This window comes from Cottoperca gobio, chromosome 5 (genome assembly GCF_900634415.1).
Source record: "Cottoperca gobio chromosome 5, fCotGob3.1, whole genome shotgun sequence".
Taxonomy (NCBI): Eukaryota; Metazoa; Chordata; class Actinopteri; order Perciformes; family Bovichtidae; genus Cottoperca; species Cottoperca gobio.
In genome coordinates, this window is record NC_041359.1 from 2,243,754 (window position 1) to 2,270,274 (window position 26,521).

General features: G+C 41.1%; 1 protein-coding gene across 1 annotated transcript in view; it reads left to right on the plus strand.

Annotated features, from left to right (window-relative positions):
• plekha6 (pleckstrin homology domain containing, family A member 6) overlaps positions 1 to 26,521 on the plus strand; it is a 112,265-nt gene that overhangs the window by 14,734 nt on the left and 71,010 nt on the right. The window contains 1 exon segment of the mRNA XM_029430690.1: positions 12,255 to 12,401. The gene's annotated coding sequence lies outside the window, so the exon portion shown is untranslated.

The following is a 26,521-nucleotide window of genomic DNA, read 5'->3' on the forward strand; positions in this document are numbered from 1 at the left end:
TTAGTCCATTTCTGTCGTACACCAGGAAATCTGCCAGAAACAGGCCTCACAGCGATTATGGTGCTTAATCTTGACTCTTTAAACCCTGGAGTTTGATAGAAAAGGCTGCTGATGCACTTATAATTATTACAAGTCTTGAATTTGTCCAAAGATTTTGTTTATGTTGAACTGTAAATTTTCAGGTTCACGCTAACAGTAGTATATTGTCTCTAATATAAGCCTGAAATAATGGCCTGGGTCGTTCTGCAAGGCCCCAACCCTTATCTCCAGTGTTGGGACTAACCTTAAACTCAGTAACTGGCAGTAACTAGTTCTCTAATGCATGATTTTTAAGAATCAAGTGATGAAATTGCAATTACTGAAATGCTCGTTACTTGTATTTTTAATGTAGCTAGAAGTCATGCATGGGTCGATCTACAGGTCCCACTGTTGGGGGGGGTTTGGGTACGTGTAGTAAAAAAGATCAGTGGCTGGGCTGCCAGGTCAAAAAGAAGTGGTGAGTCATTAGTAATTTGGTGACACACTGTGGAACGCTGCCTGGGCCAATCTAATACTTTAACATTAACCATCTTTTTGCGATTACACTTTCAGTGACTCTTTAAATATCTGATTAGCACAGTTGTTTGCGTTGTGACTGCATTGTAGTTTTTGATTGTACGTTGAAAAATATTGTGAGAGTGCATGTCTGTGAGCATGTGTAACTATTTTAGCACTCTATTGCACTTTTGGTACAGAAGTTAGCAGTAGTTGGCCGTGTACTGTGACTTAGTGTTCAGCGAGGCTTGCCTGGCGGGTCTTGTTTTGGTTAAGTGCAGTGGTGACGTGTTTATACAAACTGAGGTGTCAGCAACACATCCTGACGTGTATTGAAGGGGTTGAGCATCATTAGAGTCTCTTTACACCACGACAACTGAATTAGTGTTAAGATCTTTACAGCTCGCGACCTATGTCCGCTCACTTTGAAGGCCTCACAATCACAAGTTCAGTCCCAGTATACCATGATAGGGTCAGTTTTGATAAGTGTTTCGTTTGCTACTTTTATTCTTGTTAAGCTATAGTTAATGAAAGTAAACATGTTCTGCCTGGATGTATCAAAAAAGCCATCCAGTGTCTTTTCATATCAGACTTTTGTTGTGAAATATGGGCAGGAAATGTTGAGTTCTAGTGACACTGAGCCAAAGGAAAAATGTATATATATACTGTATATACCGTATATATAATACCAGCAACAAAAAAGACAAATTAAAAGTTATTGGAATTCATTGTTCCAGCATTTTTTCAATATATGACAAGTAGCCACAGTTATAGCTAACAATGGAAACATATGCAACAAATTCCCACCAGAATTATATTTTGCAGACTGGTTTAAAACAAATATATTTTCTCAATATTTTCAAAATAGCAATAATTGATTGTATCTATATGTATTTAGTTGTCATGTCACCATTGCAGGAAGACACTGCAGGGAGAGGAGCTGCAGACTTATTTGCTGACTAAACTGACTCATGCTCCTCCTTCAGATGTCCACATCACTCTGCATCGCAGTCACACAGTCCTCTCAACTGTTCTACAAGGCAAGGTCAAAGGTCATCTAATTTTAAATCGCAGAGCATGTACTCAACGGCCACGTGCTTTATTTGCTGGAGATTTAATGACAGTGAATAGAATCCAGTGAGTGCTGAGCTGACATCGTGAGACAACAATCTGCACAAACTTACTTACTTAGAGATTGGTATGTCTATTGTAGGAATACACATTTAAACTGTTCTCATATGAGGCGACTGTAGTCTCTTTTTAAACATCCTGATTTCTTCATCAGATTATTGTCTCATTCAAAATATTCTTCGAAAATTCTTTGCGGTTCCATGGGGATTGTCCAGCTGTCTCTTTTGGGGACATGGTCAATGTCCCTGGTGCTGATACCCAGTGGATTCTCTAATCTATCCTCAACTTTTCAGTGGCCCCAGAACAACTGGCTCTCACGCTCACCTCTTCCAGAAAACTGCCTCCTCCAGCTCTGACTGAGGGTTGCTGAGAGACCATATATTTTCTTTCTTGCTCGAGGTTTCATCAGTAATCCAGCTACAGCATGAGCTTGTTCACATGAATTGAACTGGGCAAATAGTTAATCACAAAACAAATCATTTCACATTAAAGTATAAAAGATAATATCAAAGATAATTTCACAATAGCATTTCATTGCTGCTTTCAGCAACTTCAACCATGCAAATAATAGATGGAGGAGAAGAAAATCTAAGCATAAAATAATAACAAAAAAGTAACATTGTAACTTCTGCCAACACGGAAAGTTACCAATAAACTGAAACTGGTTGTTTAGTCCTCTCTGGGAACCATCACCTTATCGTGGTGGAGAGGTTTGTGTGTCCCTATGAACCTGAGAGCTGTGTTGTCTGGAGCCTAGTGCTCCTGGTAGGGTCTCCCAAGGCAAATTGGTCTCAGGTGAGGGGCCAGACTAAGAATGGTTCAAAAACGACTTCATGAAAGAAAGGGAAAGGAAAGGAGAGACCCTGCCCGGAGGAAGCCCGGGGCCCCCGTCTGGAGCAAGGCCCAGAGGGAGGGCCCGACAGCGAGCGCCTGGTGGCCGGGTTTGCCACGGAGCCCGGTCGGGCACAGCCCGAAGAAGCTATGTGGTGCCTCCCATCCATCCATCCTGTGGGCCCACCACTCATGGGAAAAACCGCTGGGGTCGGGTGCGCTGTCACACGGGTGGCAGTGATGGTCAGGGACCTCGACGGACCAGACCCGGGCAGCAGAGGCTGGCTCTGGGGACATGGAACGTCACCTCTCTGTGGGGGAAGGAGCCGGAACTAGTGCGGGAGGTGGATCACTACCAGTTGGATCTGGTGGGGCTTACCTCCACGCACAGTCTTGGCTCTGGAACCGTACTCCTGGATAGGGGTTGGACTCTATTCTTCTCCGGAGTTGCCCAAGGTGTGAGGTGTCGGCCTTCTTGGAAACCCTGAATGGAGCCCTGCAGGGGGCTCCAGTAGGGGACTCCGTAGTCTTGCTGGGAGACTTCAACGCAAACGTGGGAGACGATGGAGACACCTGGAGAGGCGTGATTGGGAGGAAGGGCCTCCCTGATCTAAACCCGAATGGTCGTTTGTTGTTGGACTTCTGTGCTAGTCATGGAATGGCCATAACAAACACCATGTTCGAACATAAGGATGCTCATAAGTGCACGTGGTACCAGAGCACCCTAGGCCAAAGGTCAATGATCGATTTCGTAATCGTATCATCTGATCTGAGGCCGCATGTTTTGGACATTCGGGTGAAGAGAGGGGCGGAGCTGTCGACTGATCACCATCTGGTGGTGAGTTGGATCAAGGGGTGGGGGAAGACTCTGGACAGACCTGGTAAACCCAAACGGGTAGTGCGGGTGAACTGGAAACGTCTGGAGGAAGCCCCTGTCCTGGGGATCTTTAACTCACACCTCCGGCGGAGCTTTTCAGCCATCCCTGTGGAGGTTGGGGGCATTGAACCTGAGTGGGCGATGTTCAAAACCTCTATTGCTGAAGCTGCGGTGATGAGCTGTGGTCTGAAGTTCTTAGGTGCCTCAAGGGGCGGTAACCCTCGAACACCGTGGTGGACCCCGGTGGTCAGGGAAGCCGTCCGACTGAAGAAGGAGTCCTTCCGGGTTATGTTATCCGGAAACAGTTGCAGGGTATCGAAGGACTAGAAGGGCGGCAGCTTCTGCCGTGTTAGAGGCAAAGTAGCGGGTGTGGGAGAAGTTCGGAGAAGCTATGGAGAAGGACTTTTGGTCGGCACCAAGGTGCTTCTGGAAAACCATCCGGCACCTCAGGAGGGGGAAGCGAGGAACCATCCAAGCTGTGTACAGCAAGGGTGGGACCCTGCTGACTTCAACTGAGAAGGTTATCGGCCGCTGGAAGGAGCACTTTGAGGAACTCCTGAATCCGACTAACATGCCCTCTATGGTTGAGGCAGAGCTGGAAGCTGATGGGGGATCATCGTCAATTTCCCTGATGGAAGTCACTGAGGTAGTCAAACAACTCCACAGTGGCAAAGCCGCAGGGGTTGATGAGATCCGTCCAGAAATGCTGAAGGCTTTGGGTGTTGAGGGGCTGTCTTGGTTGACACGCCTCGTCAACATTGTGTGGAAGTCTGGGACAGTGCCTAGGGGTTGGCAGACCGGGGTGGTGGTTCCCCTATTTAAAAAGGGGGACCAGAGAGTGTGTGCCAACTACAGGGGTATCACACTTCTCAGCCTCCCTGGTAAAGTCTACTCCAAGGTACTAGAAAGGAGGGTTCGGCCGGTAGTCGAACCTCTGATTGAAGAGGAACAATGCGGATTCCGTCCTGGTCGTGGAACAACAGACCAACTCTTTACTCTTGCAATGATCCTGGAGGGGGCCTGGGAGTACGCCCATCCGGTCTACATGTGTTTTGTGGATCTGGAGAAGGCGTATGACCGGGTCCCCCGGGTAATACTGTGGGAGGTGCTGCGGGAGTATGGGGTGAGGGGGTCACTTTTGAGGGCCATCCAATCCCTGTACGCCCAAAGCGAGAGTTATGACCGGATACTCGGCAGTAAGTCGGACTCGTTTCCCGTGAATGTTGGCCTCCACCAGGGCTGCGCTTTATCACCAATCCTGTTCGTGATTTTCATGGATAGGATATCGAGGCGTAGTCGTGGAGGAGAGGGGTTGCAGTTCGGTGACCTGAGGATCTCATCGCTGCTCTTTGCAGATGATGTGGTCCTTATGGCATTATTGGTCTGTGACCTTCAACAGTCACTGGATCGGTTCGCAGCCGAGTGTGCAGCGGTTGGGATGAGGATCAGCACCTCCAAATCTGAGGCCATGGCTCTCAGCAGGAAACTGGTGTATTGCCTACTCCGGGTAGGGAATGAGCCATTACCCCAAGTGAAGGAGTTCAAGTACCTCGGGGTCTTGTTCGCGAGTGAGGGGACAATGGAGCGAGAGATTGGCCGGAGAATCGGAGCAGTGGGGGCGGTATTACAGTCACTTTACCGCACCGTTGTGACGAAAAGAGAGCTGAGCCAGAAGGCAAAGCTCTCAATATACCGGTCGATCTTCGTTCCTACCCTCACCTATGGTCATGAAGGCTGGGTCATGACCAAAAGAACGAGATCACGGGTACAAGCGGCCGAAATGGGTTTTCTCAGACGGGTGGCTGGCGTCTCCCTTAGAGATAGGGTGAGAAGCTCAGCCATCCGTGAGAAACTCGGAGTAGAGCCGCTGGTCCTTTACGTTGAAAGGAGCCAGTTGAGGTGGTTCGGGCATCTAGTAAAGATGTCACCTGGGCACCTCCCTAGGGAGGTGTTCCAGGCACGTCCAGCTGGGAGGAGACCCCGGGGAAGACCCAGGACTCGGTGGAGAGATTATATCTCCTCACTGGCCTGGGAACGCCTCAGGATCCCCCAGTCGGAGCTGGAGGATGTGGCCCGGAGAAGGGAAGATTGGGGTTCCTTACTGGAGCTGCTGCCCCCACGACCCGATCCCGGATAAGCGGTAGACGATGGATGGATGGTTGTTTAGTACGGTTTAGTAATGCAAACGTAATAGAGCTAACCCAACTCTGTGGCTCTGGTCCCTTTCTGTTGTTGAGTAAATAACCTATCACCAACAGATGAAAGGAGCATATTTTGGGACACTTGTTGAAACTTCTTGGGAGAACAGTCTTAGCTGAAGCTATGGCAGAATCTGTGGCATTAATATACCTATACAGTTTCAATACAGATACCAAAATAAGAACTTTTTAAATCATGATTATGCTAAGTTTAAACGGTTTTCCAACAAAACGTACAAACATAATTTACAAGATTCAAGTGATCAATTGTTTAGTGTTGCCTAACATAAAGAGCCATAACCAAGTACTTTGTGTTCGTAATATAAGGTATACTTTAAGAACATTAAATCATTAATAGTAATATCTGATGAAAGAATAAGTGCGATTTACTGACAAGTTTTTCATGGTTTTCAGAATTAAATAAATTCAGTACTCAGACTGCAGAACAAACTGACATTTGTTCTGTTGTTAGAGATGCTATAGGTGGGTTGTAATTGGAATACAACGGCTCTGCTTTAATATAAGTTTAAAAGCAATAGCAATAAGCAAAAAAAACAAAATAAATCTCTTGACATACATCATATTCCTACATCCTCTTTAGAATCCTAACCATGTAGTGTCATACCCCCGAGTGTCACAGTACAACGATTTCTAGCATGTTAAAACATTACATCTTTATTCTACTCTACTGTACGAGTGGTTGTGGAGAGAGAGGAGGGAGCAGCCAGTCTCACAGCAAATTATGATGGGAACACATTGATTATAGAGTGGATGTACATGCAGGAGCTATTTCTGGGACTGCACTGCCATCAACACACTCTCTCTCTCTCTCACACACACACACACACACACACAGACACACACACACACACACACACACACACACACAGATATAAGATGATTACTATCATTATTTGCATCTCTAGCAAATACATGCATACTAATGTTACTTATTACAATATGTTCCCATGTTAAATGTGTAAAGGTGTGTGCAAAAGTATGTGTGTGTGAGTATGTTTTACTTGTAGTGTTCTATAAATCAATAAAAAAGTAGGACTTGCCCACCTCGTGATTTGAATCCTGGACATTTGTGTATGAAAGGTCAGACATCAACCTGCTTGTCACAGGGGTATTGTGAAAGATTTTGGTGAAATGTGTTTAAATATCTTGAACCCTTGAACTTAAAGACATATCTTTAAAAATGTGTAATATCAAAACGAATTGATGTTCTTAACAACTATAGATTAGTAAGTCTGAAGATGATCCTGACAGAGTTTTGGGACGATTGGCACACGAAGAATAGCATATTGATAAACGTGACAAAAAGTCAATAAATGTAAGATTTCCATCCATTGGTGCAAAGATGCAAATTAATTGAGAGATTAAAAAAGTGAAAGAATGTTGACGCTCAGCAAAACTATTTTTAAATCAACCTCTTACAGTGTCGGTGAATTTACCTGAAAATACCTACAAACGACACCCAAAGTAACCAAGTATTACCAAGTTCAGGTTCACATTTCAGAACAAAAACCCCTAAACACAACATATTAGCCAGAGTAACACCAAACTGTGCAATTTGGAGATATTATAATATTTATTGATAAAATATTATTTGTATTGCTCACAAATAACTATTATATACCCATATCCCCTGTCAGTAGTAATGACACAGAATAAGTGAAGTATAAACATATTTTTTGTAATATGTTTGTGCTTTTTTTGTTTGTTTTTCTGAACTTGAATAGAATAAATACAAATTTGAAAGAAAAGAAAACATTTGTAAAAAAGAAAACATTGAAGTAGCATATCGCCTTGTTCAAAATTTCATTGGCTACACAATACGCCAGTCATCGGGGTATGAGGTGGCAATCGATAGCTTAGAGTCTGGTCTCCATTTTGGAATCATAGTATCAGCGCTGCAGGCAAAGGAAATAAACTTTCTACCCAGTATAAACGGAAAATCACACACATCGATCAGCTGCTTTCAAAGATTGCAACAGCTGTTCATGGGCATTTATCGATGTGACGATGTTGACGATCAATATATTTTTACTGGAATCGATCTATTGGACCTTTGGCAATGACACAGGAGTGTTTTTGTTGGATTATTACTGATTACAGGATTATTATGAGGCTTCATAGGTGAGTTGGCTCAAAATTATGATTTAGATTTTGAGTTTGCTTGCTAGTTGGAGGAGCGGATTGTAAATGCTGTTGTGATTGTGATCTCAAAATCTAAATAGACAAGATTTCTAATGATGTATGGCATGGTACCACATCCAGCATGGTGGACTGTACCAACACATGGAAAAACAAAACTCATGCTGGGCCCGTCGGCCGTTAATAGCAAAAATATAAACTTGATTTTTAGAGCGCCATCTTGAGGTCAAGAGTTTCATAAGAATAACGAGCAGGAGCTGGAAAAGTACCATTTGGTTCACGTTATGCTGATGCTGGAGAACGGCTAGAATGTGTCGCAACATCGCAGCCTCTCAGCATCCTCCATCCTCTCTGATGCTAGGTTGATGATGGGTTGATATATTCATCAAGACGTGCTGTGAGGAAGTGATGATGAGCTCCTCACAGGGACCCTATATACAATATTCAAACCCCAATAAGCTCCAAAAACGCTAGCTGAATGCTAGCTGTACTGTAGAAACACGCTTAATAAATTACTCCGTCGTCAGGCATAATCTTAACATAGGTTACGGATAAGTTATCCACTCATTATCAATAAATAGGCTGTAGGGTTCACCGTCAGCCGACGTAGCCTATATCTAATGTACCTCTAATGCAGGGCTGTCAAACATGCGTCCCGCCAGAGGGTCCAATCCGGCCCACGGGAGGACTTTGTTTTGTTTTGTTTTGATCATAAAGTAAAATACTGTTCCAGATACCTGTGACAAAATGTTTTGTGCCTTTGTAAATGATAAACTGAGGCATACTATTGTTGAAATTGCACCTTTTTTTTAAAAGAAATTTCAGGTTGTTCATAATGTTTTGTAAAAAGATAAAAGTTGAACATTTTCAGAATGCACTTGTACTTTTTTGCACTAAAACTACGAATACTACTTATACCTTGCCTTATATCAATGTACACCAGCGCATTGACGATATTCTGTATACGCCATATTTTTGCATACGTTATGCATTTGTCTGATACATTTTGTATTAGTAAGTGATACTCTATCAATAGGTTAGACAAGCGTATCTGTATATGTCACTTTTCCGATCCGATCCGATGAAAAGTTGGACGTATTTGGACTCTGACAAATTGTGAGCTATTTTCTGTATACGTTTCCGCCATACAGATATGTGTCACAGGGCCTTTAGAGGCCTAACTTGAACCTACCATAACTCTTAAACAATTTAGATGATATGTTGCGATTTGGCAGGATTCATCCTTATATTAACAAGACCCAAAGATACTAGAAGTCCTTCGCTTGGGGCAGCAGCTCCAGGTTAGGTGGTTTAAACATCAGAAGAAGATGCCCCTGAATGTCTCTCTGTGGAGGATTTGCAGACATGTCCAACTGGTAGGAGATCTGTCCCAGAACATGCTGAAGGGATTATATGTCCGGCCTGAAGAGGCCTCGGGATCTCCCAGGAGAAGCTGGAAGACGTTGTTAGGGAGTAGAATAGATTTTTTGGATCAAGTGATTAGACTCCAATGGTATGTGTCTGTATGTATGTGTGTGTGTGTGTGTGTGTGTGTGTGTGTGTGTGTGTGTGTGTGTGTGTGTGTGTGTGTGTGTGTGTGTGGCACAGGCTTGTTTGGACATGAGTGAGACAACGTGTGAGTACAGTGCAGGATGAGTTGCAGCCTCTAAACCTCCTTCTCTGTCTCTTCATCAAAGGCCCCTCCCTACACACCTGTACTTGCTAAGATCCCCCCTGTGACTAATGCTGAGCAACAATAACACCTATAATTATAGTGACTGGCACACACACACTCAGACACAAAGGAGACTGCAGATGTTTGTTTGATCTGCAGCCTGCGCGTGGCTAAACAGCTGTTCCGCACCCTTCAGCCAACAGAGGGCCAAACTGTGAACTCTTTTTATCTTTTTATTTTGTCATATTTATTTGGTGATGCTATAAATTGTAGATAGTGTATTCATCTGTTAGGTTTTTGGAATTACTTCTGATAATGAACATTTGGAGTATTATTCACTGGTTATGGTCCTAAAATACTTTTAACTGAAAATAAAATGTGTATCTTTAAAATGTAAAAAACAACTTGTGTTGTTGTAATGTTGTGTTGGATTAAGGCAAAACAAGAGGGGTGTTTCATAAAGCAACATTAAGTAGGTCATTAATTGGGGGATGTTCTGTATTCATAAATCACATTTAAAGTTGTTTGTGCTAAGAGTCCAGTCCTGCTGGATTTGGCAACACTTGGTTGTAACAACACGTAGGATTTAATACAACAGCAAACCCTCCTTGAGCAGCTGCTGTGTCATAAATACAATAGAAATAGATCAATAGATCAAATAGAAGTTTGATCATAATAAAAACATCTCCCTCCAGACTAGCCTGTCCGTCTCCTCGCTTAGCTTCATCTCAGGTTCAACCAGTGTTACAATCTAACACAGAGTTTTCTCAGAAGTTCTTCCCCAGGAGACCCTCGACACTGATGTATTGTGACACACATCACAGTTCAGTTCAACATGAGCTGCAGTTATTACCTTATAAAACTTTTAAACTCAGATCTTTATAAATCTTAAGTATCTGTAAGGTATTCCAGTCACATAAGTGCTTCCAAATGAAATGGAAAAAAACTTACCAGTCATTTTTCTTCAGTCTACTTCAATGTTTAAATTAGAAAAAGCTAATAAATGATTTTGACTAAAGCCTCATCTTAAAAACAGAATGTTCCCCTTTTATACTCACTTCAAACGTTTTAGAATGGATATGAATCCAATACAACATCATCAGGAGGTCTGCACCACAGCAAGCATAGCAAACAGCAGTTTAGCTGTGTGGAGTTGAGTTGCTTTACCTTTGTTTATAACTAGTTTTGTGAGTTGTTGCTTCAATATCTATGAATATGAGGTGTCCTGTGACTATAAACATTTCCCTCTGTAGGTTCTTTGAATTCTTCATTGTAAACTGATCGTGATCTGTGCTCGATTTCTCAGCTGTGTGTTTTTAAGTCATAAGTAAGTCTGGTCTGAAGGATACAGCTGTCCATATTGTATATTTTCCTAAATCCCAAGTGCAGAGCCAAACAAACAATGAATGTATCGTACTAACAAGTATTTATGTGTGTATCAAAACCTGATAAATCTTCTTCCTCTGTGCCATACAGCTTCGTTGTTGTCCAAAAACTAAAAAAGACACATCAGTGAGCCTCACTGTTGCACTGGGGGACATGTTCCTTCCTTACCACGAACACACACACACTGCAGTTTATATTGACCCAATCCCACATTGACTGCTCTGCTGCCCCAAATACTCACTAGAGCACCAAATGTGGATCAATCCGCCAAAGGCACTATATCACTCTGATCGAGCAACGTTTGCTAAACATTACAGTGACAAGCTGTTATAGGAAAATACAGAGACAATAAACACTTGGTTAGACGTTTTCAGCCATGCTAGCAACATGGCCGTGGGGAAGGCATTTGCAGTTAGTTGGTTGGTCCAGAAGGAAATGTATCTATGACCACTGGTGGACTCAGGTTCGGAAAAAAAGCACACAATACAAAAGTGCCCTCTTGGATGCCCCTTTGGTAAATTAAACATGATAATGTGCCATCTAGCATGCCCAATGTGCAAAAGAACGTGATGAAGTGCCCTCTAGGCTGCACTACTAGTGGCAAAGACGGGATGAAGTGCAATATAAGCTTCCCTACATGCTAGAAGACTTTCTACATGCTAGTGTCTGGCCTCATTCAGCTGGTGCCTTTTTTTCCCTGCCCTTGCCTCTCACACAGCCCGAGTCCTCCACTGTCTACAACTAAAAGATGGATTGACATTTAATTTGGTACAGACATTCATGGTTCCAAGAATGTGTAGCCTAATCCCAATGACTCTGGTGATCCCTGCATTCAGCATTTAACAATTAGAGCAAAGCCCGATTGTGCCTTCTGTAAGTAAAGGGAGCGATTCTTGTTGAAGATTTGCATCTTCAGTAGGACGTCTTCCCTAACCTGCAGAGAAGAACATGGAACATGTTTGAGCGATTTGTATTTTGCAGCCTGAGGTTGCTTTTTCTGAAGGCTTACACCCGAGGATGTCTGCCATGCAAACTCAGTAACAGTCTCTAAATTGATTATGGTGAAAATATGTGAAAGAAGACTTTCTTTCCTCTTTCTCCACTTCAACCTATTGAAACTTGTACTGCATTACAACAGAAGAAAACAAAGCAAAGAGAGCCAGATAAAAAAAGTGTCCAAAAAAATGGAGAAAGGTTTGGGAAAAGTAATTAAAATGGACAGGGTGAAGGGGTGAGTGCTTTGACTTGCATACTAAATGAATGAGTGGGAGATGAGGCAGAGGAGGGGAAAAGGAGGGAAGCAGAGAGGGAGATGGAGGTAGACAGCAGTGTGGAGGAGGAAGGGAGGGGGTGATTGTTACTGGAGCCTTGGAGGTTTCAAATTTCTCTTTTCTTTCAATTCTCTGCTCACATGCACATTGAATCTCTTCCTTTCGTTTCCTCTCCCTCTTATTTTCTCCAGACCAGTCGGGCTTTCTGCAAATCGGCCCATTCCAGCCAAGCCCCAGCATGTTGTAGGCGGCTGCTCCCGACAAGAAGACTGGAGTGGAGAAAGCAACAAAGAAGAGAAGAGAAGAGAAGAAAGTGAGGGAAGGGATGGTGAAAAAGGGTAAGCACTGCTGCACGTGTTCTTTATTTGAAACTTTGAAGGCAGAGAAGGAGGGGGCAAAAATATGGAGGGAGCTTCAGTCTCTGCTCTCTTTGTGTTCGGCTACTGACGAGGGAGTATATACAGTGTGTGTATATATGCTGATGCATTTGCGTGTGTGTGTGTGTGTCTGTGTGAAACCTGCAGCTGAAGCCAGACTTGCTGCTGATGTGATGGACTAAATAAAGCTATGTCTGTGGGGTGTGACCACAGGATAGAGAAGTGTGTGTGTGTGTGTGTGTGTGCGTATCTCATTCAGGAAGCACTCTGATGCCATGTAAACAAGACATTTGTTTCGACGCAGTTATGCAGAGAGGACATATTATGTACTACCTTTTGATGTTGTATGAGGTTACAGTGATTATACATAGACTGTATATAAGAAATGGACGTAGTCACTGTGACTTCACTCATTGGTTTGTGGACAACCGTTTTGAAGCTTCTAGTTTTGCATTTTGGCCATCCCCACTTTTGCTTTTTGGAACCAGAAGTGAGCATATTTAGAGGAGCTGGGGAAGAGCAAGGCCGGCTAAGTTACCAGCTAACGATCATCCATAATTCATGACAACTGTGATATTAGTGATGTTTATTTTGGCTACTGAGAAACATGCTTAAAACTAAATGTAAAATGAACAGCCAACTCCTTAGACTGTGTCGCTAAACTACGCTGTGGTATTGAAGACAAGCAATCGAGACCAAGTGACAAGTAGGAACATTTTCTCATAGACACAATCAGACTTCTTTTTGCAACCAGAGGAGTCGCCCCCTGCTTACCATTAGAAAGAGTTCAGGTTCAAGTTTTGGCTTCACTTTTCAGATCCGGAGGTTGCCACTTGCTTTACAACCAGATTTTAGTACAATGGCTTGGTGACACAAGATGTTTCTTGTTTGCACAAGTTATTAATGTGTATGTGCAAGATATACATTTTTATGCACATACTAATAAATTGACCATACTTTTAGATCTTTGGTAGCTCTGTACTTTCATCCACTCTTCTTCTGCTTCTTCTTCTCAATTTCCAGCCTAATTTGTGATTATATATAAACATTTTTTTAAAGTTTCTTTGTTAGGTAAATCTAAACTAACTCTGTGTGTGTGTGTGTGTGTGTGTGTGTGTGTGTGTGTGTGGGTGTGCGTGTGCGTGCGTGTGTGCGTGTGCGTGTGTGTGTGCGTGTGTGAGTGAGTCTGGTGGTCCACCCTGTTTGACAAACACAGTAGAGGAGGAATGGCAGAGTGTACGTGTTTGAGGTAACGTTACACATTTACATTTTACATAAAAGATTAAGACATGTACTATACTTTGCATGTAAAGAAGGGGCCAGAGTTCATAAAAAACATCAAAATAGAGCTTGTTTATGAAACGATGATAACCCTTGCAGAAGTCCCTGCAGAGGTCAAGGTAAGCTCCAATGTGTATATAGTTGACTCTCTCGCTCTGCTGGTCCGAAACCGCGTCCACATCTGGGCACTGCCCCAGAAAATGGCTGTGTTTCAATTCCAACTACCAAAAACTGTCTACAACTATTTTGTTTTCAGATCAGTGAAATTTCAGATGCAGATATGCCACATAAAGATAGCGAGGATGTGCTTATAATTGCATAATCAGCTGGATCAATACACTCACGTGCTGGCGCCACTTGTTATGTTTACCTTGGGCCTGCACTCGGAAATCAAATGCCAGCCCACAGCTTGTTGATGTAAGACCAAAACCTTTAAAATGACAAGTCCGGAGAACAGTCTTCTTCAGTCCAAAATCCTGTCACCAATTTAGCTCATTGTTTGTGTGTGTGTGTGTGTGTGTGTGTGTGTGTGTGTGTGTGTGTGTGTGTGTGTGTGTGTGTGTGTGTGTGTGTGCGTGTGTGTGTGCGTAGGTGTGTGTGTGTAAGGCATATTTAGACTTGGAATGTCTGATGTTTTTACTTAGATAGAAAACATCAAAGGCTATATGAAGCTGCTGCGTCGTTCTCGAGACTCCTCTACTTTTGTGTTCTTTTAGGGCGTGTGTCCATATAACATTTTACTCTGGCAGAAAAAGCATTGGAAGTATTGATGTGCGGGAAAGGGTTTGGAACATTTGAAAAATGTTGTAGCGCTTTATTCTCCCAGTTTGTGTTCGGGAAGCAGACACCCTTTCCACATTTAAGAGCAAGCCTAAGACTTTCCTCTTTGATAAAGCTTATAGTTAGGGCTGGCTCAGGCTTGCCTGGAACCAAGCCACTAGTTATGCTGCTTTAGGCTTAGACTGCCGGGGGACTTACACCAAGCACCTCTCCCTCTCTCTTTGTATGCAATGTCCCATAAATGCATGTTACCAACTCAGCATCCGAGGTATCATCCCCGAACGTTTTGTGTCTCTCATCTTGCTGGTTGCCACGTTTAATGGTTGCGTCTGGATCATGAATCGTGGCTACACCTGTTGCTTTGGTCCTTCTTGAGGCGCACGTTATAATTGTTGGCGGCATCTGGAAGCCTCCTAGATTGATGTTTACATAATAATTTTATTATGTATTTTTTTTCCCTGTAGACACGACATCTGTTGCACGCTGTTCGTCCAGTTGCTTTCCCTGAAGTTTCTTTAATTTTTTCCCCCTTTAATTGTGGGGTTTCTTTTGGGGAGTTTTTCCTGAAAGGGGTCTAAGGATGAAGGGTCGTATGCTGTACAGTCTGTAAACTCTGAGAAATTGTAATTTGTGATATAATAATAGTAATAATAATAATAATAATAATAATAATAAGCTTTATTTGTATAGCACCTTTCATACAAGAATTGCAGCCCAAAGTGCTTCACAGAAAAAACATAGTACAAGACACAGTGTTGATGTAAATGAGTCTGAAGTACCATTATAAAAATAGCAGAATTAAAATAGTATAAAATAGCAGATAAAATAGCAGAATCAAAATAGTATGAAATAACATTAAAAATCATGCCTAGTTTCCCTATCTGTGCCGTACTTAACGACCCTCCTGCCGGGAAACCACATTCATCACACCATTCTTGTAAATGTTTTAAACTATCAGAGCCATATTTTGAAAGCATGAGATCAACAATGGGCCCCTGTGGCCCTTCAACTGGTTTACCCCCTTCGGTTAAAGCCAGTTTTTCTCCAATACACATTTATCAGAGAAACTTCCTCCTTTTCCCGTAGTAAAACAGTCTATTTGATCTCAGGCTTTTCAAAAATACACACTCTGATAATTGCAAAAGGCTGCATCCCCGATTTTCTTTTGTATGTTTCTGGGAACATTTAATAAACCAGTAGTGGATGATCGTAATGTTCTCGAGGGCACATAGTTTATTAGAGAGTTGGCAGTGTAAGTTGGTCCGGTTCTGTTTAGGGCTTTGTATACAAGGAGGAAGTGTCAGGGTTTTTGGACTGCAGTTCCTCTTTGGACCATGTGGGGTCGCCACCATTCATTTCTGTGTGTCATGTGCTTGTCTTTATTGTTTCATTGGTTGCACCTGTTCCTTGTTTGCTAGCCATTATAAGCTGCCCGTTTTCTTCTGTTCATTGCTGAGTCTTGAATTGTTGCCGGAGCCCAAGTTTGTGAGTTTTTGAGCAGTCTCTTGAAGTGTCCGTTTTTGTGCCCTTGAGTTCCTAAGTTGACTGCCTTTTTGCTCTTTAGCTCTCAAGATCCTTTTACTGCCTGCTTTTCGTATATCCTCTGTTGATCCTGTTTTTTCCGCAGACTTTACCTGTTAGTTGTCTGGAGGTATTTTGAGTTTTGTCCTGCCACCTGTTTGTCTAAAAGTAAAGACTCCTTTTCTAACCCACTCCGAGCCTGTGTCTGTCTCTGCATCTGAGCCTATCACCCCTGGGTAGCACAGTGGTAGAGAGTCTGCCTACCACGCAGGAGACCCGGGTTTGTTTCCCAACAGACCCTGTCAGCAAGACTCAGCCATGAACAGAAGAAAACAGGCAGCTAACAGGTAAAGTCTGGGCAAAAACAGTATCAACAGAGGATATACGAAAAGCAGGCAGTAAAAGGATCTTGAGAGCTAAAGAGCAAAAAGGCAGTCAACTTAGGAACTCAAGGGCACAAAACCAGACACTTCAAGAGACTGCTCACAAACTTGGGCTCCGGCAACAATTCAAGACTCAGCAATGAACAGAAGAAAACAGGCAGCTTATAAAGGCTAGAAAACAAGGAACAGGTGCAACCAATGAAACAATAAAGACAAGCACATGACACACAGAAATGAATGGTGGTGACCCCACATGGTCCAAAGAGGAACTGCAGTCCAAAAACCCTGACAGGAAGACCTTAAAGTCAATTCTAAAAGTTACTGGAAGCCAGTGTAGAGCGGCTAACACTGGACTGATGTGGTGTCTCCTCTTGGTTGTAGTCAGCAGCCTCGCTGGATGAGCTGAAGTCTCTCCGTTGTTTTTTTTGGGAGGCCGGCATCCTTTTGATTTATAAATTGTCAGATTTTAGCTATATTTCTAAGGTGGAAGAATTAGGTTTTTGTCACCTTGTTTATATGGGATATGGGGCTATAGAAATACAATTTGATTGATAAACTCTCTCCCATTGGGAACAATTGAAAATATATGCTGGCAAAAAAGGCTATATAGACACTCAGCCGTGTATCTGTATTTTCCTTCATGTGTTGCTCAGTATTGTATCTTCAATGCGTTTTTAACTTAATTGTGTTGAAAATCTTTAAATTCTTCCAAGAGATTGACCTCCCCACAAGTTCCAATGGGTAATGCTGGCCCTTTAAGGCACCTTGAAGTGATCTTACACTTCCCTTGTTGGGTCTCTTATGAGTTGACAGTGTAGGTATAGGAGTAAGGCTTCAGACGACAGTTTTGAGCAGTATAATGTCTGATCCTCAGCCTCCCTGGTGGGACTGGCACTGAGCTGTGTTTCCCTGGCACTGCTGCCAGGGACTGAACATTCGGCTTCTGGGGAGGTGGGCGTCAGTTTCTTCACTGAACCACCCACAAAAAGCCTCAATAATAATAATAATAATAATACATTATTATATATATATATATATATATATATATATATATATATATATATATATATATATATATATATATATATATATAGTATAAATAACATTTTTAAAGTTGAAAAAATATTTCTTATACATTTTTAACACTTGTCCAACATAAACCACACACAAGTGACCCATAATTGAACAATGTGACAAAAATGCTCTCATCATCAATACTAATAATAATATTTTTTGTTAAATTAAACTTCATACAAATACCTGGGTGTCATGTTATAATGGACTCCTCATATAGAATTTATTTGTAAGAAGATACAGCAGCGCATTTATTTTCTTCATACACTCAAATCTATAATGTTTCAGTAAATCCGCGACTCAGTGTCATGATGTACGACCTGGCTCTGCAGCCCATCTGAGAAACATAAAACTAAACTTTTTAATCAAACCCAAAGGTGTACTAAAATTATTGGCCAACTGTTGCATACTGCTTTCAAGCAACTCACAACAAGAGCATGCTCAGACTTGCTAAAAGTTTCTCCTCTGACTCCTCGCATGTTTTGAATGGAGAATGCCAACGTTTGCCCTCCAGCAGGAAATTTAGAGTCCCTCTATTTAAACACAACATATTTATATCAGTCTATCATGTTGCTAAACCAAAATCAGTGTGCTGCTCACTGAATTCTGAATCCAGAAGATATAATGTTATATGTTTAGCTGTCATGACTGCTTGAATGTGATTTGTACATACTGTATGTATGTATGTGTGTCATATGTGTAAATGTAGGTTCAACCTGTCTGTACAAAACACATTTCTTTGTAAATTGAAGCTGCTCTGTAGGCTGGTGGTACAGACAGCGAATTCTACATTGGGGCGGTAGGAGTCTGGCAGGCAACCTTACTCACCAATATCACAGATGCTCAGCAGATTGGTACCAATGCTGTAGAGATGTAGAGCCCTCCTGTCCTGGGCCATGCACATCCCATGCCAGTTTGTATTGTCTCCAGTCAGGATGCTTTGTATTGCTCCTCTTTAAAAGCTCACAAGATGGAGATATGTGATGACCATGCCAGGTTGTGAATCTAAACTGTGCACTGTTCAACTGCTCTACCACAGCTCCATTGCTGTAGACAGGAGTGTGTGTCTTCTATTCCCTTTTCATAAAAACAACGATCAATTCTTCTTTTTCCAATAGAGTTTTTCTCTAAGATTGTGGATTTCCTCTCTATATGAAGTCTCATGGTTGTTTGAAATCCTGCCGATAATAGAAGAGTCAGCCCCAAACTTTACAAGCTTTAAAAGTCATGCCCTGAAGCTTTCTATTAAAGTCAAAATCCTTCAAAAAGTATCAAGTCTGAATTAAAGCAATTTCAAGTAAGTTATACATTCAAACTTCTGGATAGACAGCAAAACAAAACATAAGTCATGGGAAAGAAATACATGCATATACATATATTTATATCCAATAAAATACAACTACAGTAATTATATCAGTAGTGGGCGATTGTGGCTCAGGAGGTAGTCGTCCCTGGCCCCTACAGTCAACATCTCAAAGTGTCCTGGGGCAAGATACTGAACCCCAAATTGCTCTCGTTGGCCGTGTGAGTGTGTGTGTGAATGTTATCATGACTGATTTGCATGTTGCACATTGTATGAAGCCTCTGACTCTTGTGAATGCTGACATGTGTTGTAAAGTGCTTTGAGTGATTGCGTTATATAAATGCAGTCCATTTACAACAGAGTTTTATTCAGGTTCAGGGCTGCAGTTGTGAGTGAACAGGAGGGGGCTGAGCACACAGCCCTGGGGGGCTGCGCTGTTCAGCAGCAGAGTGGAGGAAGTGTGGCCGCCAATCTGGACTGCCTGAGGTCTATTTGTGAGGAAGTCCAATATCCAGTTGCAGAGTGCAGTATTGAAGCCCAGGGTGCTAACATGTAATATATCCATTGTATTGAATGCTGAGCTGAAATCAGCAAACAGCTTTCTGATGTAGGTGTTGTTATTTTCCAAAACATACCATACAATTTTGAACCTCTCCGCAGTAATCCAGCCTACCAATAGAACATAATGGCCTACTGGGAGGTAGAGTGGGGCCATATTACCTCAAATCTATATAATATAATGACATCCATAGCCGGTGCCTTGAGATGCTACAGTAACTATAATAGAATTTAGTCTTATTTTAAATGACAGCTTTAGTGTCCCATGATGTTAATCATTTAATAAATTAAATAATAAAAATAATAGAATCTTGAGGAAAACACAAAACGAATAGAATATTGGAATCTTTGCAGCAAGAAAATTAATAATACTGAATATACAAATGCAGTACAGTATTGGAAGTTTAAATGCCAACACACGCTAAGACCCCTCTTTGTATTTTGGAAAATTGTACATGTTGTACTTTCTCTACAGTTCTTAAAAAGTAATATTGCTGCTAGATTCCCAAACTCCCAAGAGGAATAGTGCACTGATTACAATAAGGTGTTAGCAATAAAGGTGGCAGCAGTTATAGTCCTGTTTATTGTTTTCTGAAGTCTAAGGGATATGGGAGATAGATGCAGATTGAGGAAACGGATGAATGGAGAAACAGATAGATGCAATATAAAGAGCTGTGAAGTGCACATTGTATATACATTGTGTTAATGGGACAGGTTCAGGATGTGTCAGCAGTGTGAAGTAAAGTGTCAGCCATATACAGAAAACATATTTACAGATCATAGCTACCGTATACACAGTGTAGAAGCTCTTCCAAAATGTTAAATAATGTTCTGCTTCATTCACTCTGAATAAAATATTTGCAACACAACTAGACTTTCAAGTGTCTTTTAACATTAAACATGTTTGGAAGAAATCACTGCAGCTAAATAGTTGTTCCAGTTATATTGCTGCAATATGTATTGACATAAAACACCTGGACTCCCTGGAAGAAGAGATATTGTATCTCAATGGGACCTTCCAGGCTAAATAAAAAATATAAATATTTAATGAATGAGGTTTTGAGAAGGTGTCTTTGTTTTAGTGCATATGATAAAGAGAGCAGATGTTGGGGAAATGTCCAGGCAAAACACATCCAGGAAAGCTAATGCTTCTCCATCTGAAACAAGCTATTAATCACCAAACATTGTTTTTATGTGCACAAAACATACACGGTACAGTATTATAGTCAGTACAGGACTAATAGAAAGACAACTTGAAAAAGGAAAATTACCTTTAAGAGTGAAATTATGTTAAACGAAAACTTCAGGATGCACCTTAGTTTAAGATTATGGCCATAACGTCTTACACATGTGGGCCCCTCCATAATGTTAAGCAACATATAACAGCCAAACTGATCACATATGCACTATGTTTAGATTGTGTGTGTATAGGAGTGTGTGTGTGTGTGTGTGTGTGTGTGTGTGTGTGTGTGTGTGTGTGTGTGTGTGTGTGTGTGTGTCATATGTCATCTCTAGCTACAGAGAGAAAGAAAGAAAGAAAGACTGAAAGAAAGAAAGACTGAAAGAAAGAAAGAAAGAAAGACTGAAAGAAAGAAAGAAAGAAAGAAAGAAAGAAAGAAAGACTGAAAGATAGAAAGAAAGACTGAAAGAAAGACTGAAAGAAAGAAAGACTGAAAGAAAAAAAGACTGAAAGAAAGAAAGAAAGAAAGAGTCAAAGAAAGAAAGAAAGAAAGAGTGAAAGAAAGAAAGAACAAAAGAAAGAGTGAAAGAAGGAAAGAGTGAAAGAAAGAAAGAAAGAAAGAGTGAAAGAAAGAAAGAACGAAAGAAAGAGTAAAAGAAGGAAAGAGTGAAAGAAAGAAAGAAAGAAAGAGTGAAAGAGTGAAAGAAAGAAAGAAAGAAAGAAAGTGACAGAAAGAAAGAGTGAAAGAAAGAGTGAAAGAAAGAAAGAAAGAAAGAAAAAAAAAAAAGAAAGAGAGAAAGAGTGAAAGAAAGAAAGAGTGAAAGAAAGAAAGAAAAAAAAAAGAAAGAAAGAAAGAGGGAGAGTTTGAATGCCGGCAGCTGCTCTGTGGGGATTGTAATCCTTGTGTGGTCAGTAAGCGCTGCCTCGGAGGAAAAACAGCAGATCCTTTCCGCAAAGACACGATTGTTTCTTCCTCTTTCCGCTGTTTAAATTCCTCTCATTGTGGCCTCTCGGACCCTGGCCACTAGTCCACTGTCTGCAGGAGAGGAAGTGAATGGGGTGCATTGGGAGAGCAGTAGGAAGACAAGAGTGAAATCTGACAGTGATGGAGGCCAGGGTGATTTCAGATAGTGACGGAGGGGGAGTAATTGTAGGAGCTGCAGGGAGAGAAGACATGTGGAGGGAAAAGGGGAGAGGGGAGGGTGAACAGAGGGGGTCACACTACAGAAGTGGTTTGAGTACCTTCTATGGATGGACCATTGGAATCCACTGTAACTGCTGTGAATCTAAGAGTTGTACAGCATCCATCATCCACAATGAATTACAAACATTTCAGAGACAATTTACAAGCTGACAGAGGGGATTGAATATTTGATAGTCAAAAAGGTACTGGAGATTTTCAGTGGAGTATTCCCTGTTTACACACCATGAGAACATTAAGCCGGATACTTCCGAGGGCCATACAAACTAAAGTCTCCTGACATCAATCACATGGACCATCATCAGTATCATTGACTGTGTGTGTCAGCTGTAATCAGGACGAGAGAAAGACCCATTTGGAACTGAGCACAGGTCCCTTCTTTTCTGCTCTCACTGAGTGTACGGTGGTAGTGCACAGCAGATGCAGTTGATGGGTTTTCTTTATCATGTATTCGCTGATGCCCTGTCGAGGGTTAGGGTTAAATCGACCGTCTAAGGTTAGAGAATGCACAAAGACTATTAGGTCTCTGAGACAACCTTGTGATTTCCATCTATATAAATAAACTTGACAACACTGAAATGTTTTAAGTTGATAGTGAGCAGGTCAGAAGTGATCCAGTGTGGTGATGTACAGATGAAGAGAAGTGATTTTGACGATGTGAGGACAGCTTTGATCCTCTTTGTGTTCTCTTACAAAAACTCATTAGGTGGAGCTTCGGCTTCTTACAGTATGTGACGCCTACACTTCTTTTGCGTGTGTGTTTGTGTGTGAAAGATGGCCAGACGGAGGTACATGGGTGATGTCTTTTCTTATCTTTGAAAGAGGAACGGGTGTAGCACATCGCTCACAACTGTCAACTTGAAAATAAAGACCCGAAGTAAAGTTCAACATAGAAAACGGAAGAAATAAACCCTCTAAAAAGAATTGAAACCAATATTTTAATAAGAAATAGAATAATAAATGACAAAAGAAGAATATAATTCTACATCCGAGTTACGACCATTTTTCAAAAGTTTTTATTTAAGACAAAGTGCATTTCGAAAAAAGAATAATCAGTTTCAGTATCTGTGGCATTCAGTCTACACAAACCTCAAAGGACACACATACACACACACACACACACACACACACACACACACACACACACACACACACAACACACACACACTGCTGGAAGGTGTTTTGGCCAGCATGATCATTAAAATATAGGTTCAAAACTGAATTACACAACATTTTATAGTATGAAAAACTATTTAAAACAGTCTTTTCGGTTAAAATATAAACAGTGTCCAACAGGAGCATTGTGCTTTGGCTGGCCTGGACGGTGATTGATGGTTTTTAAAGGTCCACTACAGTTTCAGGACGTCTCCAACTGTGAGGCACCATGAACAACATGAACAATGAAATCAGTGATCCCTGGGTTATATCTAGTTCTGAAATGATGCAGTCTGAGCTCCAGTCATTCAGTAGCAGATAAACCAAAAACAAACATGTGGCCACATGACAACAGAGAAAAGCACAAATACACAAAAAAGGTTCTTCCCTTTGCCACTAGTGCTTAACACTATAAAGCAACACTTGGGGGACAGGTGGTGGCAGAATGATCTCACCTCAGTCTCCAATGTTGGCACAGTCAATTTCAAAATAAACTTCAATTCAGGAGTCATCTTCTGGGTCTATGTGTGTGTGTGTGTGTGTGTATGTGTGTGTATGTGAGTGTGTGTGTGTGTGTGTGTGTGTGTGTGTGTGTGTGTTTTAGATCAAGTTTGGCATGACAACACTTACAAGGAAAACCCTGACATTGAGGTTTACTATGCTGAGGACAGGGATGGAGTTATTAAAAGTCTTTTTGTAAGTAAGTGCTGTTGTGTGTGCCTGTTCTGTCCACCAGGGGACAGTATGCCTCAGGCTTCCTGACACCTTGTGAAAATAGAACAAATGGTTGTAGTTGCCAACTGTGCCAGACGTCTGCTGCCTGTGTTTGGTGTTCTGCTGCTGTGAAGTTATGAAATCAGGCCAGCAGGTGATTTATGAAAGGCTTCTGTTGTAGCTGCAAGCGCTGGAGAATATTCAACGCTGAAACCATCTAAACTGCAGCCTCGTTTAACATGTGACTGGAAGGTGTGTATGACACACACATTAGCTGTAGCTCCTGCAGAGGTCCTGGCTGCACAGTAGTTGTGTCTATGGCTGGACGCTGCTATGGCAGAACAACATGGCACTCTTTCGAAAGGGATTTATTGAATATTATTATAATTATTGTTATCATTAATTATGATTATTATTTAGTTGTGTACATGTAAATACAACCAAAACAAACTATATTACAGTGTATTCTGTTCACCCGTCTCTGAAGTTTGTATTTATCTCTCAGAGTCTCCTCTCAACCCAGTCCACTAGAAATAATCTAATTAGTTTTGCCAAACACATTTTGAGGGAAACATAACTCAAATATGATAAGTAAACATGTCCTGTCTCATGTTTCAAGTCACTTTTCACTTTTTATATATTTAACTAAAACCATGATTTTCCCTTAATAACTTAAAACATGGCATCCATACTTTAGGTGCATTGTTATTGTAGCAAAAGGAATTACATAAATGTTTGTCAGTAAACAATTTTCAGATATGTTAATAATGAACATTTTGTGAAAACACATATGAGGAACATTTTAAACATTGTGCATCCCTAATAGGGTCGATCTCAGTTGTTTGCTAGAACAGAGTTCAATCTCCTGCATGTTATCAGTCTTCATACCAGAACAACAGTGAGCTGAAGTCCGTCAGAGATGCTGCTTTACGCTTCATCCATGCAGAAGATGGCCTGACCTTCAGTATCTGTCTCATTAGAGCAGAGAAGCTTGTTTCCATAAATGCTGCTAATCTATGTTGATAAAAGAAGGTCTGGGGGAAGATACACATTACAGATGTGTTCAGTAACATGGGAAAAATGTCCACAATGCAAAAGAGAGCAATGATGGTTTAAGTAAAAGACAGCTTCCAATAAATGTCCCGGTAATAATGTCAATACTGCTTTAAAGTGAGAGCTCTCCCAGCTGAGGCTCACTTGGGATATTAATCTGAAGTATATATTATGGATACTTGAGGAATTACATAAAAATACCATGACATTTAATAATATACATTTCAGATTAAAACAAAAGTACAGTCTATAACGGAAATAAGATTACTTGGTTTATAGAACAGGTGACTTCTTGAACATTTTTGTATAACAAATTGAATAAATATGAAATCATATTAAATTGAATTACTGAAGCCCACCAGTAGGCAAAGGTTACTAAGTACCTTTACTCAAATACTGTACTTAAGTACAGCTTTGAAGTATTTGTACTTTATGTAAGTATTTCAATTGTCTGCTACTTTATAATTCTACTGCACTATATATATTTGAAAGCTATAAATACTTTTTACTTTTATTTAAAATATTTACTTAGGATAACCTGATAAAATACAACACAAAAAATAAAAAAGGTGGTTTCCAATATTGTTGGCATTTGACATTTAAAAAAAATGTTGGGCCTCCTTGTCATATTTGCTGTCTTTGTCTTTTTAGCACTATCATGATCCTGGCTTTCTGTTTTTCCTGTTTCCTGATTTATTTTGTAAAGTACACTGTGTCATGTTTAGTTTGTCTTCCTGTCTTTGTTTTTTCCCGCCTTCTGTAATTTGTTTGCCACTCCCTGATTTGATCCTCCTGTGTGTAATCACCGTGCTGCCCCTGTGTTGCATGCCTCCTCCAGCTCTGTCCTGTTCATGGATTAGTGTCTGTGTGTATATATAGTGTATATATATACCTGTGTGTCTCATTGTTCCTTTTTGTTTTGTCTTCTATGTTTCCTGGTGTGGTCGGACATGCTATGAATCCTGGTTTGTTCTTTGTTTTTATCGTAGTCTGCTCCCTCAGTTTTTGCTTACCGTTTTGTATTTCAGCTTTATTAAATAAAGCTTGCCTTTTGTTATCACTCTCAGCCTGTGTACTGTGTTTGGGTCCTCCCCTAACCCCACCCTGATAAGCAGTTTCATCAAAGAGAAATTTCTCCTTTAAACCTCTCACATTTCTATAACTGTTCAAAAGATTTCCCACCACTGAAACCCACTCAAATTAATGATTAATAAAAGGGGCAATAATAACTAAAGTCTACAATAACTAAAAGAAACATGTTATCTAAACACAAAATAATCTCCACTCAAGGTCCTCTTACCAGCTTTCTCGGTGCTTTCAGCCATATCTCACAGTCTTCATCAGCAAATAGAACTTGCTGGGTGTGGTGTTCACAGACAGCTGATGGTGTCTGTTTCTGCTGCTCATTCTGGGGGGGTTTCAATTCTGCCAATTTGCCTCCTCTCTTCCTCGCTCCTCCGGCTCGTGACCCGGAAATTGATAGAAGTGTGCCAGTGGTCCAATCACTTTAATGCATTTTGCAGGAGACGAATAGTGAGGAGAGAGGAGCAAAGAAACAAGATGTACTACTGTATGTACTCAAAGCTTTCACCAGAGTGCAAAATCCTTTTGATCGTAATATTTACTGATCGGTCAGCTGATCAATGGGATAGTAAAATAAACTGAAAGTTGTGGAAACAGCTTTACTGATAATGATATTGAATAATTTGTAATACTAAAGGCAAAATACCCGTGGAAACAGGAATGGCGCCTCTTAACAGTCATGTTTATTTATAAAATTAAATAAAAATGGCATGTGTAGAATCTAAATCATGAATGACTCATGAAAGCATTCTTTGCAACTTTGTTTGTCCACTGCTTATCCGGGATCGGTATATT